Below are 13,484 nucleotides of genomic sequence, written 5' to 3'. Positions count from 1 at the left end.
ATAACCACTACACTACAGAAACTTGGATATTGATTGTTCCGCAACCCACAACCCGCAAGCCATGCAGAAACGAATTGAGAAAAAGAATCCAGCCAATTAGTGGCAACATAAAAAATTCCATGTTTCTGCCCTGTCTCGAACAGGGGACCTTTCGCGTGTTAGGCGAACGTGATAACCACTACACTACAGAAACTTGGATATTGATTGTTCCGCAACCCACAACCCGCAAGCCATGCAGAAACTAATTGAGAAAAAGAATCCAGCCAATTAGTGGCAACATAAAAAATTCCATGTTTCTGCCCTGTCTCGAACAGGGGACATTTCGCGTGTAAGGCGAACGTGATAAACACTACACTACAGAAACTTGGATATTGATTGTTCAGCAACCCACAACCCGCAAGCCATGCAGAAACGAATTGAGAAAAATAATCCAGCCAATTAGTGGCAACAAAAAAAATTCCATGTTTCTGCCCTGTCTCGAACAGGGGACCTTTCGCGTGTTAGGCGAACGTGATAACCACTGCACTACAGAAACTTCCCCTTGATACAAAAACCCACCATTGCAGAAACCAAAGTTTGACAAATTTAAAGGCTTTCTTTGTGTTAAAAGGAACACATAGTTCCTTGTTTCTGCACAGTTTCGAACAGGGGACCTTTCGCGTGTGAGGCGAACGTGATAACCACTACACTACAGAAACTTGGATATTGATTGTTCCGCAACCCACAACCCGCAAGCCATGCAGAAACGAATTGAGAAAAAGAATCCAGCCAATTAGTGCCAACAAAAAAAATTCCATGTTTCTGCCCTGTCTCGAACAGGGGACCTTTCGCGTGTAAGGCGAACGTGATAACCACTACACTACAGAAACTTGGATATTGATTGTTCCGCAACCCACAACCCGCAAGCCATGCAGAAACGAATTGAGAAAAATAATCCAGCCAATTAGTGCCAACAAAAAAAATTCCATGTTTCTGCCCTGTCTCGAACAGGGGACCTTTCGCGTGTTAGGCGAACGTGATAACCACTACACTACAGAAACTTCCCCTTGATACAAAAACCCACCATTGCAGAAACCAAAGTTTGACAAATTTAAAGGCTTTCTTTGTGTTAAAAGGAACACATAGTTCCTTGTTTCTGCCCAGTTTCGAACAGGGGACCTTTCGCGTGTGAGGCGAACGTGATAACCACTACACTACAGAAACTTGGATATTGATTGTTCCGCAACCCACAACCCGCAAGCCATGCAGAAACGAATTGAGAAAAAGAATCCAGCCAATTAGTGGCAACAAAAAAAATTGCATGTTTCTGCCCTGTCTCGAACAGGGGACCTTTCGCGTGTTAGGCGAACGTGATAACCACTACACTACAGAAACTTCCCCTTGATACAAAAACCCACCATTGCAGAAACCAAAGTTTGACAAATTGAAAGGCTTTCTTTGTGTTAAAAGGAAGACATAGTTCCATGTTTCTGCCCTGTCTCGAACAGGGGACCTTTCGCGTGTTAGGCGAACGTGATAACCACTACACTACAGAAACTTGGATATTGATTGTTCCGCAACCCACAACCCGCAAGCCATGCAGAAACGAATTGAGAAAAAGAATCCAGCCAATTAGTGCCAACAAAAAAAATTCCATGTTTCTGCCCTGTCTCGAACAGGGGACCTTTCGCGTGTAAGGCGAACGTGATAACCACTACACTACAGAAACTTGGATATTGATTGTTCCGCAACCCACAACCCGCAAGCCATGCAGAAACTAATTGAGAAAAAGAATCCAGCCAATTAGTGCCAACAAAAAAAATTGCATGTTTCTGACCTGTCTCGAACAGGGGACCTTTCGCGTGTTAGGCGAACGTGATAACCACTACACTACAGAAACTTCCCCTTGATACAAAAACCCACCATTGCAGAAACCAAAGTTTGACAAATTTAAAGGCTTTCTTTGTGTTAAAAGGAACACATAGTTCCTTGTTTCTGCCCAGTTTCAAACAGGGGACCTTTCGCGTGTGAGGCGAACGTGATAACCACTACACTACAGAAACTTGGATATTGATTGTTCCGCAACCCACAACCCGCAAGCCATGCAGAAACGAATTGAGAAAAAGAATCCAGCCAATTAGTGCCAACAAAAAAAATTGGATGTTTCTGCCCTGTCTCGAACAGGGGACCTTTCGCGTGTTAGGCGAACGTGATAACCACTACACTACAGAAACTTCCCCTTGATACAAAAACCCACCATTGCAGAAACCAAAGTTTGACAAATTGAAAGGCTTTCTTTGTGTTAAAAGTAAGACATAGTTCCATGTTTCTGCCCTGTCTCGAACAGGGGACCTTTCACGTGTTAGGCGAACGTGATAACCACTACACTACAGAAACTTGGATATTGATTGTTCCGCAACCCACAACCCGCAAGCCATGCAGAAACGAATTGAGAAAAAGAATCCAGCCAATTAGTGCCAACAAAAAAAATTCCATGTTTCTGCCCTGTCTCGAACAGGGGACCTTTCGCGTGTAAGGCGAACGTGATAACCACTACACTACAGAAACTTGGATATTGATTGTTCCGCAACCCACAACCCGCAAGCCATGCAGAAACGAATTGAGAAAAATAATCCAGCCAATTAGTGCCAACAAAAAAAATTGCATGTTTCTGCCCTGTCTCGAACAGGGGACCTTTCGCGTGTTAGGCGAACGTGATAACCACTACACTACAGAAACTTCCCCTTGATACAAAAACCCACCATTGCAGAAACCAAAGTTTGACAAATTTAAAGGCTTTCTTTGTGTTAAAAGGAACACATAGTTCCTTGTTTCTGCCCAGTTTCGAACAGGGGACCTTTCGCGTGTGAGGCGAACGTGATAACCACTTCACTACAGAAACTTGGATATTGATTGTTCCGCAACCCACAACCCGCAAGCCATGCAGAAACGAATTGAGAAAAAGAATCCAGCCAATTAGTGCCAACAAAAAAAATTCCATGTTTCTGCCCTGTCTCGAACAGGGGACCTTTCGCGTGTAAGGCGAACGTGATAACCACTACACTACAGAAACTTGGATATTGATTGTTCCGCAACCCACAACCCGCAAGCCATGCAGAAACGAATTGAGAAAAATAATCCAGCCAATTAGTGGCAACAAAAAAAATTCCATGTTTCTGCCCTGTCTCGAACAGGGGACCTTTCGCGTGTTAGGCGAACGTGATAACCACTACACTACAGAAACTTCCCCTTGATACAAAAACCCACCATTGCAGAAACCAAAGTTTGACAAATTTAAAGGCTTTCTTTGTGTTAAAAGGAACACATAGTTCCTTGTTTCTGCCCAGTTTCGAACAGGGGACCTTTCGCGTGTGAGGCGAACGTGATAACCACTACACTACAGAAACTTGGATATTGATTATTCCGCAACCCACAACCCGCAAGCCATGCAGAAACGAATTGAGAAAAAGAATCCAGCCAATTAGTGCCAACAAAAAAAATTCCATGTTTCTGCCCTGTCTCGAACAGGGGACCTTTCGCGTGTAAGGCGAACGTGATAACCACTACACTACAGAAACTTGGATATTGATTGTTCCGCAACCCACAACCCGCAAGCCATGCAGAAACGAATTGAGAAAAATAATCCAGCCAATTAGTGCCAACAAAAAAAATTGCATGTTTCTGCCCTGTCTCGAACAGGGGACCTTTCGCGTGGTAGGCGAACGTGATAACCACTACACTACAGAAACTTCCCCTTGATACAAAAACCCACCATTGCAGAAACCAAAGTTTGACAAATTGAAAGGCTTTCTTTGTGTTAAAAGGAAGACATAGTTCCATGTTTCTGCCCTGTCTCGAACAGGGGACCTTTCGCGTGTTAGGCGAACGTGATAACCACTACACTACAGAAACTTGGATATTGATTGTTCCGCAACCCACAACCCGCAAGCCATGCAGAAACGAATTGAGAAAAATAATCCAGCCAATTAGTGCCAACAAAAAAAATTCCATGTTTCTGCCCTGTCTCGAACAGGGGACCTTTCGCGTGTTAGGCGAACGTGATAACCACTACACTACAGAAACTTCCCCTTGATACAAAAACCCACCATTGCAGAAACCAAAGTTTGACAAATTTAAAGGCTTTCTTTGTGTTAAAAGGAACACATAGTTCCTTGTTTCTGCCCAGTTTCGAACAGGGGACCTTTCGCGTGTGAGGCGAACGTGATAACCACTACACTACAGAAACTTGGATATTGATTGTTCCGCAACCCACAACCCGCAAGCCATGCAGAAACGAATTGAGAAAAAGAATCCAGCCAATTAGTGGCAACAAAAAAAATTGCATGTTTCTGCCCTGTCTCGAACAGGGGACCTTTCGCGTGTTAGGCGAACGTGATAACCACTACACTACAGAAACTTCCCCTTGATACAAAAACCCACCATTGCAGAAACCAAAGTTTGACAAATTGAAAGGCTTTCTTTGTGTTAAAAGGAAGACATAGTTCCATGTTTCTGCCCTGTCTCGAACAGGGGACCTTTCGCGTGTTAGGCGAACGTGATAACCACTACACTACAGAAACTTGGATATTGATTGTTCCGCAACCCACAACCCGCAAGCCATGCAGAAACGAATTGAGAAAAAGAATCCAGCCAATTAGTGCCAACAAAAAAAATTCCATGTTTCTGCCCTGTCTCGAACAGGGGACCTTTCGCGTGTAAGGCGAACGTGATAACCACTACACTACAGAAACTTGGATATTGATTGTTCCGCAACCCACAACCCGCAAGCCATGCAGAAACTAATTGAGAAAAAGAATCCAGCCAATTAGTGCCAACAAAAAAAATTGCATGTTTCTGACCTGTCTCGAACAGGGGACCTTTCGCGTGTTAGGCGAACGTGATAACCACTACACTACAGAAACTTCCCCTTGATACAAAAACCCACCATTGCAGAAACCAAAGTTTGACAAATTTAAAGGCTTTCTTTGTGTTAAAAGGAACACATAGTTCCTTGTTTCTGCCCAGTTTCAAACAGGGGACCTTTCGCGTGTGAGGCGAACGTGATAACCACTACACTACAGAAACTTGGATATTGATTGTTCCGCAACCCACAACCCGCAAGCCATGCAGAAACGAATTGAGAAAAAGAATCCAGCCAATTAGTGCCAACAAAAAAAATTGGATGTTTCTGCCCTGTCTCGAACAGGGGACCTTTCGCGTGTTAGGCGAACGTGATAACCACTACACTACAGAAACTTCCCCTTGATACAAAAACCCACCATTGCAGAAACCAAAGTTTGACAAATTGAAAGGCTTTCTTTGTGTTAAAAGTAAGACATAGTTCCATGTTTCTGCCCTGTCTCGAACAGGGGACCTTTCACGTGTTAGGCGAACGTGATAACCACTACACTACAGAAACTTGGATATTGATTGTTCCGCAACCCACAACCCGCAAGCCATGCAGAAACGAATTGAGAAAAAGAATCCAGCCAATTAGTGCCAACAAAAAAAATTCCATGTTTCTGCCCTGTCTCGAACAGGGGACCTTTCGCGTGTAAGGCGAACGTGATAACCACTACACTACAGAAACTTGGATATTGATTGTTCCGCAACCCACAACCCGCAAGCCATGCAGAAACGAATTGAGAAAAATAATCCAGCCAATTAGTGCCAACAAAAAAAATTGCATGTTTCTGCCCTGTCTCGAACAGGGGACCTTTCGCGTGTTAGGCGAACGTGATAACCACTACACTACAGAAACTTCCCCTTGATACAAAAACCCACCATTGCAGAAACCAAAGTTTGACAAATTTAAAGGCTTTCTTTGTGTTAAAAGGAACACATAGTTCCTTGTTTCTGCCCAGTTTCGAACAGGGGACCTTTCGCGTGTGAGGCGAACGTGATAACCACTTCACTACAGAAACTTGGATATTGATTGTTCCGCAACCCACAACCCGCAAGCCATGCAGAAACGAATTGAGAAAAAGAATCCAGCCAATTAGTGCCAACAAAAAAAATTCCATGTTTCTGCCCTGTCTCGAACAGGGGACCTTTCGCGTGTAAGGCGAACGTGATAACCACTACACTACAGAAACTTGGATATTGATTGTTCCGCAACCCACAACCCGCAAGCCATGCAGAAACGAATTGAGAAAAATAATCCAGCCAATTAGTGGCAACAAAAAAAATTCCATGTTTCTGCCCTGTCTCGAACAGGGGACCTTTCGCGTGTTAGGCGAACGTGATAACCACTACACTACAGAAACTTCCCCTTGATACAAAAACCCACCATTGCAGAAACCAAAGTTTGACAAATTTAAAGGCTTTCTTTGTGTTAAAAGGAACACATAGTTCCTTGTTTCTGCCCAGTTTCGAACAGGGGACCTTTCGCGTGTGAGGCGAACGTGATAACCACTACACTACAGAAACTTGGATATTGATTGTTCCGCAACCCACAACCCGCAAGCCATGCAGAAACGAATTGAGAAAAAGAATCCAGCCAATTAGTGCCAACAAAAAAAATTCCATGTTTCTGCCCTGTCTCGAACAGGGGACCTTTCGCGTGTAAGGCGAACGTGATAACCACTACACTACAGAAACTTGGATATTGATTGTTCCGCAACCCACAACCCGCAAGCCATGCAGAAACGAATTGAGAAAAATAATCCAGCCAATTAGTGCCAACAAAAAAAATTGCATGTTTCTGCCCTGTCTCGAACAGGGGACCTTTCGCGTGGTAGGCGAACGTGATAACCACTACACTACAGAAACTTCCCCTTGATACAAAAACCCACCATTGCAGAAACCAAAGTTTGACAAATTGAAAGGCTTTCTTTGTGTTAAAAGGAAGACATAGTTCCATGTTTCTGCCCTGTCTCGAACAGGGGACCTTTCGCGTGTTAGGCGAACGTGATAACCACTACACTACAGAAACTTGGATATTGATTGTTCCGCAACCCACAACCCGCAAGCCATGCAGAAACGAATTGAGAAAAAGAATCCAGCCAATTAGTGCCAACAAAAAAAATTCCATGTTTCTGCCCTGTCTCGAACAGGGGACCTTTCGCGTGTAAGGCGAACGTGATAACCACTACACTACAGAAACTTGGATATTGATTGTTCCGCAACCCACAACCCGCAAGCCATGCAGAAACGAATTGAGAAAAATAATCCAGCCAATTAGTGCCAACAAAAAAAATTGCATGTTTCTGCCCTGTCTCGAACAGGGGACCTTTCGCGTGTTAGGCGAACGTGATAACCACTACACTACAGAAGCCTTTAAATTTGTCAAACTTTGGTTTCTGCAATGGTGGGTTTTTGTATCAAGGGGAAGTTTCTGCCCTGTCTCGAACAGGGGACCTTTCGCGTGTTAGGCGAACGTGATAACCACTACACTACAGAAACTTCCCCTTGATACAAAAACCCACCATTGCAGAAACCAAAGTTTGACAAATTTAAAGGCTTTCTTTGTGTTAAAAGGAACACATAGTTCCTTGTTTCTGCCCAGTTTCGAACAGGGGACCTTTCGCGTGTGAGGCGAACGTGATAACCACTACACTACAGAAACTTGGATATTGATTGTTCCGCAACCCACAACCCGCAAGCCATGCAGAAACGAATTGAGAAAAAGAATCCAGCCAATTAGTGCCAACAAAAAAAATTGCATGTTTCTGCCCTGTCTCGAACAGGGGACATTTCGCGTGTAAGGCGAACGTGATAAACACTACACTACAGAAACTTGGATGTTGATTGTTCAGCAACCCACAACCCGCAAGCCATGCAGAAACGAATTGAGAAAAATAATCCAGCCAATTAGTGGCAACAAAAAAAATTCCATGTTTCTGCCCTGTCTCGAACAGGGGACCTTTCGCGTGTTAGGCGAACGTGATAACCACTACACTACAGAAACTTCCCCTTGATACAAAAACCCACCATTGCAGAAACCAAAGTTTGACAAATTTAAAGGCTTTCTTTGTGTTAAAAGGAACACATAGTTCCTTGTTTCTGCCCAGTTTCAAACAGGGGACCTTTCGCGTGTGAGGCGAACGTGATAACCACTACACTACAGAAACTTGGATATTGATTGTTCCGCAACCCACAACCCGCAAGCCATGCAGAAACGAATTGAGAAAAAGAATCCAGCCAATTAGTGCCAACAAAAAAAATTGCATGTTTCTGCCCTGTCTCGAACAGGGGACCTTTCGCGTGTTAGGCGAACGTGATAACCACTACACTACAGAAACTTCCCCTTGATACAAAAACCCACCATTGCAGAAACCAAAGTTTGACAAATTGAAAGGCTTTCTTTGTGTTAAAAGGAAGACATAGTTCCATGTTTCTGCCCTGTCTCGAACAGGGGACCTTTCGCGTGTTAGGCGAACGTGATAACCACTACACTACAGAAACTTGGATATTGATTGTTCCGCAACCCACAACCCGCAAGCCATGCAGAAACGAATTGAGAAAAAGAATCCAGCCAATTAGTGGCAACATAAAAAATTCCATGTTTCTGCCCTGTCTCGAACAGGGGACCTTTCGCGTGTTAGGCGAACGTGATAACCACTACACTACAGAAACTTGGATATTGATTGTTCCGCAACCCACAACCCGCAAGCCATGCAGAAACTAATTGAGAAAAAGAATCCAGCCAATTAGTGGCAACATAAAAAATTCCATGTTTCTGCCCTGTCTCGAACAGGGGACATTTCGCGTGTAAGGCGAACGTGATAAACACTACACTACAGAAACTTGGATATTGATTGTTCAGCAACCCACAACCCGCAAGCCATGCAGAAACGAATTGAGAAAAATAATCCAGCCAATTAGTGGCAACAAAAAAAATTCCATGTTTCTGCCCTGTCTCGAACAGGGGACCTTTCGCGTGTTAGGCGAACGTGATAACCACTGCACTACAGAAACTTCCCCTTGATACAAAAACCCACCATTGCAGAAACCAAAGTTTGACAAATTTAAAGGCTTTCTTTGTGTTAAAAGGAACACATAGTTCCTTGTTTCTGCACAGTTTCGAACAGGGGACCTTTCGCGTGTGAGGCGAACGTGATAACCACTACACTACAGAAACTTGGATATTGATTGTTCCGCAACCCACAACCCGCAAGCCATGCAGAAACGAATTGAGAAAAAGAATCCAGCCAATTAGTGCCAACAAAAAAAATTCCATGTTTCTGCCCTGTCTCGAACAGGGGACCTTTCGCGTGTAAGGCGAACGTGATAACCACTACACTACAGAAACTTGGATATTGATTGTTCCGCAACCCACAACCCGCAAGCCATGCAGAAACGAATTGAGAAAAATAATCCAGCCAATTAGTGCCAACAAAAAAAATTCCATGTTTCTGCCCTGTCTCGAACAGGGGACCTTTCGCGTGTTAGGCGAACGTGATAACCACTACACTACAGAAACTTCCCCTTGATACAAAAACCCACCATTGCAGAAACCAAAGTTTGACAAATTTAAAGGCTTTCTTTGTGTTAAAAGGAACACATAGTTCCTTGTTTCTGCCCAGTTTCGAACAGGGGACCTTTCGCGTGTTAGGCGAACGTGATAACCACTACACTACAGAAACTTGGATATTGATTGTTCCGCAACCCACAACCCGCAAGCCATGCAGAAACGAATTGAGAAAAAGAATCCAGCCAATTAGTGCCAACAAAAAAAATTCCATGTTTCTGCCCTGTCTCGAACAGGGGACCTTTCGCGTGTAAGGCGAACGTGATAACCACTACACTACAGAAACTTGGATATTGATTGTTCCGCAACCCACAACCCGCAAGCCATGCAGAAACGAATTGAGAAAAATAATCCAGCCAATTAGTGCCAACAAAAAAAATTGCATGTTTCTGCCCTGTCTCGAACAGGGGACCTTTCGCGTGTTAGGCGAACGTGATAACCACTACACTACAGAAGCCTTTAAATTTGTCAAACTTTGGTTTCTGCAATGGTGGGTTTTTGTATCAAGGGGAAGTTTCTGCCCTGTCTCGAACAGGGGACCTTTCGCGTGTTAGGCGAACGTGATAACCACTACACTACAGAAACTTCCCCTTGATACAAAAACCCACCATTGCAGAAACCAAAGTTTGACAAATTTAAAGGCTTTCTTTGTGTTAAAAGGAACACATAGTTCCTTGTTTCTGCCCAGTTTCGAACAGGGGACCTTTCGCGTGTGAGGCGAACGTGATAACCACTACACTACAGAAACTTGGATATTGATTGTTCCGCAACCCACAACCCGCAAGCCATGCAGAAACGAATTGAGAAAAAGAATCCAGCCAATTAGTGCCAACAAAAAAAATTGCATGTTTCTGCCCTGTCTCGAACAGGGGACATTTCGCGTGTAAGGCGAACGTGATAAACACTACACTACAGAAACTTGGATGTTGATTGTTCAGCAACCCACAACCCGCAAGCCATGCAGAAACGAATTGAGAAAAATAATCCAGCCAATTAGTGGCAACAAAAAAAATTCCATGTTTCTGCCCTGTCTCGAACAGGGGACCTTTCGCGTGTTAGGCGAACGTGATAACCACTACACTACAGAAACTTCCCCTTGATACAAAAACCCACCATTGCAGAAACCAAAGTTTGACAAATTTAAAGGCTTTCTTTGTGTTAAAAGGAACACATAGTTCCTTGTTTCTGCCCAGTTTCAAACAGGGGACCTTTCGCGTGTGAGGCGAACGTGATAACCACTACACTACAGAAACTTGGATATTGATTGTTCCGCAACCCACAACCCGCAAGCCATGCAGAAACGAATTGAGAAAAAGAATCCAGCCAATTAGTGCCAACAAAAAAAATTGCATGTTTCTGCCCTGTCTCGAACAGGGGACCTTTCGCGTGTTAGGCGAACGTGATAACCACTACACTACAGAAACTTCCCCTTGATACAAAAACCCACCATTGCAGAAACCAAAGTTTGACAAATTGAAAGGCTTTCTTTGTGTTAAAAGGAAGACATAGTTCCATGTTTCTGCCCTGTCTCGAACAGGGGACCTTTCGCGTGTTAGGCGAACGTGATAACCACTACACTACAGAAACTTGGATATTGATTGTTCCGCAACCCACAACCCGCAAGCCATGCAGAAACGAATTGAGAAAAAGAATCCAGCCAATTAGTGGCAACATAAAAAATTCCATGTTTCTGCCCTGTCTCGAACAGGGGACCTTTCGCGTGTTAGGCGAACGTGATAACCACTACACTACAGAAACTTGGATATTGATTGTTCCGCAACCCACAACCCGCAAGCCATGCAGAAACTAATTGAGAAAAAGAATCCAGCCAATTAGTGGCAACATAAAAAATTCCATGTTTCTGCCCTGTCTCGAACAGGGGACATTTCGCGTGTAAGGCGAACGTGATAAACACTACACTACAGAAACTTGGATATTGATTGTTCAGCAACCCACAACCCGCAAGCCATGCAGAAACGAATTGAGAAAAATAATCCAGCCAATTAGTGGCAACAAAAAAAATTCCATGTTTCTGCCCTGTCTCGAACAGGGGACCTTTCGCGTGTTAGGCGAACGTGATAACCACTGCACTACAGAAACTTCCCCTTGATACAAAAACCCACCATTGCAGAAACCAAAGTTTGACAAATTTAAAGGCTTTCTTTGTGTTAAAAGGAACACATAGTTCCTTGTTTCTGCACAGTTTCGAACAGGGGACCTTTCGCGTGTGAGGCGAACGTGATAACCACTACACTACAGAAACTTGGATATTGATTGTTCCGCAACCCACAACCCGCAAGCCATGCAGAAACGAATTGAGAAAAAGAATCCAGCCAATTAGTGCCAACAAAAAAAATTCCATGTTTCTGCCCTGTCTCGAACAGGGGACCTTTCGCGTGTAAGGCGAACGTGATAACCACTACACTACAGAAACTTGGATATTGATTGTTCCGCAACCCACAACCCGCAAGCCATGCAGAAACGAATTGAGAAAAAGAATCCAGCCAATTAGTGCCAACAAAAAAAATTGCATGTTTCTGCCCTGTCTCGAACAGGGGACCTTTCGCGTGTTAGGCGAACGTGATAACCACTACACTACAGAAACTTCCCCTTGATACAAAAACCCACCATTGCAGAAACCAAAGTTTGACAAATTGAAAGGCTTTCTTTGTGTTAAAAGGAAGACATAGTTCCATGTTTCTGCCCTGTCTCGAACAGGGGACCTTTCGCGTGTTAGGCGAACGTGATAACCACTACACTACAGAAACTTGGATATTGATTGTTCCGCAACCCACAACCCGCAAGCCATGCAGAAACGAATTGAGAAAAAGAATCCAGCCAATTAGTGGCAACATAAAAAATTCCATGTTTCTGCCCTGTCTCGAACAGGGGACCTTTCGCGTGTTAGGCGAACGTGATAACCACTACACTACAGAAACTTGGATATTGATTGTTCCGCAACCCACAACCCGCAAGCCATGCAGAAACTAATTGAGAAAAAGAATCCAGCCAATTAGTGGCAACATAAAAAATTCCATGTTTCTGCCCTGTCTCGAACAGGGGACATTTCGCGTGTAAGGCGAACGTGATAAACACTACACTACAGAAACTTGGATATTGATTGTTCAGCAACCCACAACCCGCAAGCCATGCAGAAACGAATTGAGAAAAATAATCCAGCCAATTAGTGGCAACAAAAAAAATTCCATGTTTCTGCCCTGTCTCGAACAGGGGACCTTTCGCGTGTTAGGCGAACGTGATAACCACTGCACTACAGAAACTTCCCCTTGATACAAAAACCCACCATTGCAGAAACCAAAGTTTGACAAATTTAAAGGCTTTCTTTGTGTTAAAAGGAACACATAGTTCCTTGTTTCTGCACAGTTTCGAACAGGGGACCTTTCGCGTGTGAGGCGAACGTGATAACCACTACACTACAGAAACTTGGATATTGATTGTTCCGCAACCCACAACCCGCAAGCCATGCAGAAACGAATTGAGAAAAAGAATCCAGCCAATTAGTGCCAACAAAAAAAATTCCATGTTTCTGCCCTGTCTCGAACAGGGGACCTTTCGCGTGTAAGGCGAACGTGATAACCACTACACTACAGAAACTTGGATATTGATTGTTCCGCAACCCACAACCCGCAAGCCATGCAGAAACGAATTGAGAAAAATAATCCAGCCAATTAGTGCCAACAAAAAAAATTCCATGTTTCTGCCCTGTCTCGAACAGGGGACCTTTCGCGTGTTAGGCGAACGTGATAACCACTACACTACAGAAACTTCCCCTTGATACAAAAACCCACCATTGCAGAAACCAAAGTTTGACAAATTTAAAGGCTTTCTTTGTGTTAAAAGGAACACATAGTTCCTTGTTTCTGCCCAGTTTCGAACAGGGGACCTTTCGCGTGTAAGGCGAACGTGATAACCACTACACTACAGAAACTTGGATATTGATTGTTCCGCAACCCACAACCCGCAAGCCATGCAGAAACGAATTGAGAAAAAGAATCCAGCCAATTAGTGCCAA

The 13,484-nt window shown here is 43.8% G+C and overlaps 52 non-coding genes across 52 annotated transcripts in view; all 52 read right to left on the bottom strand.

Annotated features, from left to right (window-relative positions):
- TRNAV-AAC (transfer RNA valine (anticodon AAC)) overlaps positions 1 to 22 on the bottom strand; it is a 73-nt gene extending 51 nt beyond the window's left edge. Inside the window, exon 1 of the tRNA in view lies at positions 1 to 22. This exon is cut by the window's left edge and continues 51 nt beyond it. This is a non-coding gene — a tRNA (tRNA-Val).
- A 98-nt stretch (positions 23 to 120) lies between these two features.
- Positions 121 to 193, bottom strand: TRNAV-AAC (transfer RNA valine (anticodon AAC)). Its single transcript has one exon. It is a non-coding gene; the product is annotated as a tRNA-Val (tRNA).
- A 603-nt stretch (positions 194 to 796) lies between these two features.
- Positions 797 to 869, bottom strand: TRNAV-UAC (transfer RNA valine (anticodon UAC)). Its single transcript has one exon. It is a non-coding gene; the product is annotated as a tRNA-Val (tRNA).
- A 98-nt stretch (positions 870 to 967) lies between these two features.
- TRNAV-AAC (transfer RNA valine (anticodon AAC)) lies at positions 968 to 1,040 on the bottom strand. The gene has a single exon. It is a non-coding gene; the product is annotated as a tRNA-Val (tRNA).
- Positions 1,041 to 1,130: 90 nt separating this feature from the next.
- TRNAV-CAC (transfer RNA valine (anticodon CAC)) lies at positions 1,131 to 1,203 on the bottom strand. The gene has a single exon. It is a non-coding gene; the product is annotated as a tRNA-Val (tRNA).
- A 98-nt stretch (positions 1,204 to 1,301) lies between these two features.
- On the bottom strand, positions 1,302 to 1,374 carry TRNAV-AAC (transfer RNA valine (anticodon AAC)). The gene has a single exon. It is a non-coding gene; the product is annotated as a tRNA-Val (tRNA).
- A 90-nt stretch (positions 1,375 to 1,464) lies between these two features.
- TRNAV-AAC (transfer RNA valine (anticodon AAC)) lies at positions 1,465 to 1,537 on the bottom strand. The gene has a single exon. It is a non-coding gene; the product is annotated as a tRNA-Val (tRNA).
- A 98-nt stretch (positions 1,538 to 1,635) lies between these two features.
- On the bottom strand, positions 1,636 to 1,708 carry TRNAV-UAC (transfer RNA valine (anticodon UAC)). Its single transcript has one exon. It is a non-coding gene; the product is annotated as a tRNA-Val (tRNA).
- A 432-nt stretch (positions 1,709 to 2,140) lies between these two features.
- On the bottom strand, positions 2,141 to 2,213 carry TRNAV-AAC (transfer RNA valine (anticodon AAC)). Its single transcript has one exon. It is a non-coding gene; the product is annotated as a tRNA-Val (tRNA).
- Positions 2,214 to 2,474: 261 nt separating this feature from the next.
- Positions 2,475 to 2,547, bottom strand: TRNAV-UAC (transfer RNA valine (anticodon UAC)). Its single transcript has one exon. It is a non-coding gene; the product is annotated as a tRNA-Val (tRNA).
- Positions 2,548 to 2,645: 98 nt separating this feature from the next.
- Positions 2,646 to 2,718, bottom strand: TRNAV-AAC (transfer RNA valine (anticodon AAC)). Its single transcript has one exon. It is a non-coding gene; the product is annotated as a tRNA-Val (tRNA).
- Positions 2,719 to 2,979: 261 nt separating this feature from the next.
- TRNAV-UAC (transfer RNA valine (anticodon UAC)) lies at positions 2,980 to 3,052 on the bottom strand. Its single transcript has one exon. It is a non-coding gene; the product is annotated as a tRNA-Val (tRNA).
- Positions 3,053 to 3,150: 98 nt separating this feature from the next.
- TRNAV-AAC (transfer RNA valine (anticodon AAC)) lies at positions 3,151 to 3,223 on the bottom strand. Its single transcript has one exon. It is a non-coding gene; the product is annotated as a tRNA-Val (tRNA).
- A 90-nt stretch (positions 3,224 to 3,313) lies between these two features.
- TRNAV-CAC (transfer RNA valine (anticodon CAC)) lies at positions 3,314 to 3,386 on the bottom strand. The gene has a single exon. It is a non-coding gene; the product is annotated as a tRNA-Val (tRNA).
- A 98-nt stretch (positions 3,387 to 3,484) lies between these two features.
- On the bottom strand, positions 3,485 to 3,557 carry TRNAV-UAC (transfer RNA valine (anticodon UAC)). The gene has a single exon. It is a non-coding gene; the product is annotated as a tRNA-Val (tRNA).
- A 98-nt stretch (positions 3,558 to 3,655) lies between these two features.
- TRNAG-ACC (transfer RNA glycine (anticodon ACC)) lies at positions 3,656 to 3,728 on the bottom strand. Its single transcript has one exon. It is a non-coding gene; the product is annotated as a tRNA-Gly (tRNA).
- Positions 3,729 to 3,818: 90 nt separating this feature from the next.
- Positions 3,819 to 3,891, bottom strand: TRNAV-AAC (transfer RNA valine (anticodon AAC)). The gene has a single exon. It is a non-coding gene; the product is annotated as a tRNA-Val (tRNA).
- Positions 3,892 to 3,989: 98 nt separating this feature from the next.
- On the bottom strand, positions 3,990 to 4,062 carry TRNAV-AAC (transfer RNA valine (anticodon AAC)). Its single transcript has one exon. It is a non-coding gene; the product is annotated as a tRNA-Val (tRNA).
- Positions 4,063 to 4,152: 90 nt separating this feature from the next.
- TRNAV-CAC (transfer RNA valine (anticodon CAC)) lies at positions 4,153 to 4,225 on the bottom strand. Its single transcript has one exon. It is a non-coding gene; the product is annotated as a tRNA-Val (tRNA).
- A 98-nt stretch (positions 4,226 to 4,323) lies between these two features.
- Positions 4,324 to 4,396, bottom strand: TRNAV-AAC (transfer RNA valine (anticodon AAC)). The gene has a single exon. It is a non-coding gene; the product is annotated as a tRNA-Val (tRNA).
- Positions 4,397 to 4,486: 90 nt separating this feature from the next.
- On the bottom strand, positions 4,487 to 4,559 carry TRNAV-AAC (transfer RNA valine (anticodon AAC)). Its single transcript has one exon. It is a non-coding gene; the product is annotated as a tRNA-Val (tRNA).
- A 98-nt stretch (positions 4,560 to 4,657) lies between these two features.
- TRNAV-UAC (transfer RNA valine (anticodon UAC)) lies at positions 4,658 to 4,730 on the bottom strand. Its single transcript has one exon. It is a non-coding gene; the product is annotated as a tRNA-Val (tRNA).
- A 432-nt stretch (positions 4,731 to 5,162) lies between these two features.
- TRNAV-AAC (transfer RNA valine (anticodon AAC)) lies at positions 5,163 to 5,235 on the bottom strand. Its single transcript has one exon. It is a non-coding gene; the product is annotated as a tRNA-Val (tRNA).
- A 261-nt stretch (positions 5,236 to 5,496) lies between these two features.
- Positions 5,497 to 5,569, bottom strand: TRNAV-UAC (transfer RNA valine (anticodon UAC)). Its single transcript has one exon. It is a non-coding gene; the product is annotated as a tRNA-Val (tRNA).
- A 98-nt stretch (positions 5,570 to 5,667) lies between these two features.
- TRNAV-AAC (transfer RNA valine (anticodon AAC)) lies at positions 5,668 to 5,740 on the bottom strand. Its single transcript has one exon. It is a non-coding gene; the product is annotated as a tRNA-Val (tRNA).
- A 261-nt stretch (positions 5,741 to 6,001) lies between these two features.
- On the bottom strand, positions 6,002 to 6,074 carry TRNAV-UAC (transfer RNA valine (anticodon UAC)). Its single transcript has one exon. It is a non-coding gene; the product is annotated as a tRNA-Val (tRNA).
- A 98-nt stretch (positions 6,075 to 6,172) lies between these two features.
- Positions 6,173 to 6,245, bottom strand: TRNAV-AAC (transfer RNA valine (anticodon AAC)). Its single transcript has one exon. It is a non-coding gene; the product is annotated as a tRNA-Val (tRNA).
- A 90-nt stretch (positions 6,246 to 6,335) lies between these two features.
- TRNAV-CAC (transfer RNA valine (anticodon CAC)) lies at positions 6,336 to 6,408 on the bottom strand. The gene has a single exon. It is a non-coding gene; the product is annotated as a tRNA-Val (tRNA).
- Positions 6,409 to 6,506: 98 nt separating this feature from the next.
- Positions 6,507 to 6,579, bottom strand: TRNAV-UAC (transfer RNA valine (anticodon UAC)). The gene has a single exon. It is a non-coding gene; the product is annotated as a tRNA-Val (tRNA).
- A 98-nt stretch (positions 6,580 to 6,677) lies between these two features.
- Positions 6,678 to 6,750, bottom strand: TRNAG-ACC (transfer RNA glycine (anticodon ACC)). The gene has a single exon. It is a non-coding gene; the product is annotated as a tRNA-Gly (tRNA).
- Positions 6,751 to 6,840: 90 nt separating this feature from the next.
- Positions 6,841 to 6,913, bottom strand: TRNAV-AAC (transfer RNA valine (anticodon AAC)). The gene has a single exon. It is a non-coding gene; the product is annotated as a tRNA-Val (tRNA).
- Positions 6,914 to 7,011: 98 nt separating this feature from the next.
- On the bottom strand, positions 7,012 to 7,084 carry TRNAV-UAC (transfer RNA valine (anticodon UAC)). Its single transcript has one exon. It is a non-coding gene; the product is annotated as a tRNA-Val (tRNA).
- Positions 7,085 to 7,473: 389 nt separating this feature from the next.
- Positions 7,474 to 7,546, bottom strand: TRNAV-CAC (transfer RNA valine (anticodon CAC)). Its single transcript has one exon. It is a non-coding gene; the product is annotated as a tRNA-Val (tRNA).
- A 269-nt stretch (positions 7,547 to 7,815) lies between these two features.
- TRNAV-AAC (transfer RNA valine (anticodon AAC)) lies at positions 7,816 to 7,888 on the bottom strand. Its single transcript has one exon. It is a non-coding gene; the product is annotated as a tRNA-Val (tRNA).
- A 261-nt stretch (positions 7,889 to 8,149) lies between these two features.
- TRNAV-AAC (transfer RNA valine (anticodon AAC)) lies at positions 8,150 to 8,222 on the bottom strand. The gene has a single exon. It is a non-coding gene; the product is annotated as a tRNA-Val (tRNA).
- Positions 8,223 to 8,312: 90 nt separating this feature from the next.
- On the bottom strand, positions 8,313 to 8,385 carry TRNAV-AAC (transfer RNA valine (anticodon AAC)). Its single transcript has one exon. It is a non-coding gene; the product is annotated as a tRNA-Val (tRNA).
- Positions 8,386 to 8,483: 98 nt separating this feature from the next.
- Positions 8,484 to 8,556, bottom strand: TRNAV-AAC (transfer RNA valine (anticodon AAC)). Its single transcript has one exon. It is a non-coding gene; the product is annotated as a tRNA-Val (tRNA).
- A 603-nt stretch (positions 8,557 to 9,159) lies between these two features.
- Positions 9,160 to 9,232, bottom strand: TRNAV-UAC (transfer RNA valine (anticodon UAC)). The gene has a single exon. It is a non-coding gene; the product is annotated as a tRNA-Val (tRNA).
- Positions 9,233 to 9,330: 98 nt separating this feature from the next.
- TRNAV-AAC (transfer RNA valine (anticodon AAC)) lies at positions 9,331 to 9,403 on the bottom strand. The gene has a single exon. It is a non-coding gene; the product is annotated as a tRNA-Val (tRNA).
- Positions 9,404 to 9,664: 261 nt separating this feature from the next.
- On the bottom strand, positions 9,665 to 9,737 carry TRNAV-UAC (transfer RNA valine (anticodon UAC)). The gene has a single exon. It is a non-coding gene; the product is annotated as a tRNA-Val (tRNA).
- A 389-nt stretch (positions 9,738 to 10,126) lies between these two features.
- TRNAV-CAC (transfer RNA valine (anticodon CAC)) lies at positions 10,127 to 10,199 on the bottom strand. Its single transcript has one exon. It is a non-coding gene; the product is annotated as a tRNA-Val (tRNA).
- A 269-nt stretch (positions 10,200 to 10,468) lies between these two features.
- TRNAV-AAC (transfer RNA valine (anticodon AAC)) lies at positions 10,469 to 10,541 on the bottom strand. The gene has a single exon. It is a non-coding gene; the product is annotated as a tRNA-Val (tRNA).
- A 261-nt stretch (positions 10,542 to 10,802) lies between these two features.
- Positions 10,803 to 10,875, bottom strand: TRNAV-AAC (transfer RNA valine (anticodon AAC)). The gene has a single exon. It is a non-coding gene; the product is annotated as a tRNA-Val (tRNA).
- A 90-nt stretch (positions 10,876 to 10,965) lies between these two features.
- Positions 10,966 to 11,038, bottom strand: TRNAV-AAC (transfer RNA valine (anticodon AAC)). Its single transcript has one exon. It is a non-coding gene; the product is annotated as a tRNA-Val (tRNA).
- Positions 11,039 to 11,136: 98 nt separating this feature from the next.
- On the bottom strand, positions 11,137 to 11,209 carry TRNAV-AAC (transfer RNA valine (anticodon AAC)). The gene has a single exon. It is a non-coding gene; the product is annotated as a tRNA-Val (tRNA).
- Positions 11,210 to 11,812: 603 nt separating this feature from the next.
- On the bottom strand, positions 11,813 to 11,885 carry TRNAV-UAC (transfer RNA valine (anticodon UAC)). The gene has a single exon. It is a non-coding gene; the product is annotated as a tRNA-Val (tRNA).
- Positions 11,886 to 11,983: 98 nt separating this feature from the next.
- Positions 11,984 to 12,056, bottom strand: TRNAV-AAC (transfer RNA valine (anticodon AAC)). Its single transcript has one exon. It is a non-coding gene; the product is annotated as a tRNA-Val (tRNA).
- Positions 12,057 to 12,146: 90 nt separating this feature from the next.
- Positions 12,147 to 12,219, bottom strand: TRNAV-AAC (transfer RNA valine (anticodon AAC)). The gene has a single exon. It is a non-coding gene; the product is annotated as a tRNA-Val (tRNA).
- A 98-nt stretch (positions 12,220 to 12,317) lies between these two features.
- Positions 12,318 to 12,390, bottom strand: TRNAV-AAC (transfer RNA valine (anticodon AAC)). The gene has a single exon. It is a non-coding gene; the product is annotated as a tRNA-Val (tRNA).
- A 603-nt stretch (positions 12,391 to 12,993) lies between these two features.
- TRNAV-UAC (transfer RNA valine (anticodon UAC)) lies at positions 12,994 to 13,066 on the bottom strand. Its single transcript has one exon. It is a non-coding gene; the product is annotated as a tRNA-Val (tRNA).
- Positions 13,067 to 13,164: 98 nt separating this feature from the next.
- Positions 13,165 to 13,237, bottom strand: TRNAV-AAC (transfer RNA valine (anticodon AAC)). Its single transcript has one exon. It is a non-coding gene; the product is annotated as a tRNA-Val (tRNA).
- A 90-nt stretch (positions 13,238 to 13,327) lies between these two features.
- On the bottom strand, positions 13,328 to 13,400 carry TRNAV-UAC (transfer RNA valine (anticodon UAC)). The gene has a single exon. It is a non-coding gene; the product is annotated as a tRNA-Val (tRNA).
- Positions 13,401 to 13,484: the final 84 nt, after the last annotated feature.

Source organism: Rhinoderma darwinii, chromosome 4 (assembly GCF_050947455.1).
Source record: "Rhinoderma darwinii isolate aRhiDar2 chromosome 4, aRhiDar2.hap1, whole genome shotgun sequence".
NCBI classification, from domain to species: domain Eukaryota; kingdom Metazoa; phylum Chordata; class Amphibia; order Anura; family Rhinodermatidae; genus Rhinoderma; species Rhinoderma darwinii.
The sequence above is the reverse complement of the archived record's forward strand: the minus strand, read 5'-3'. Positions and strand labels throughout refer to the sequence as shown.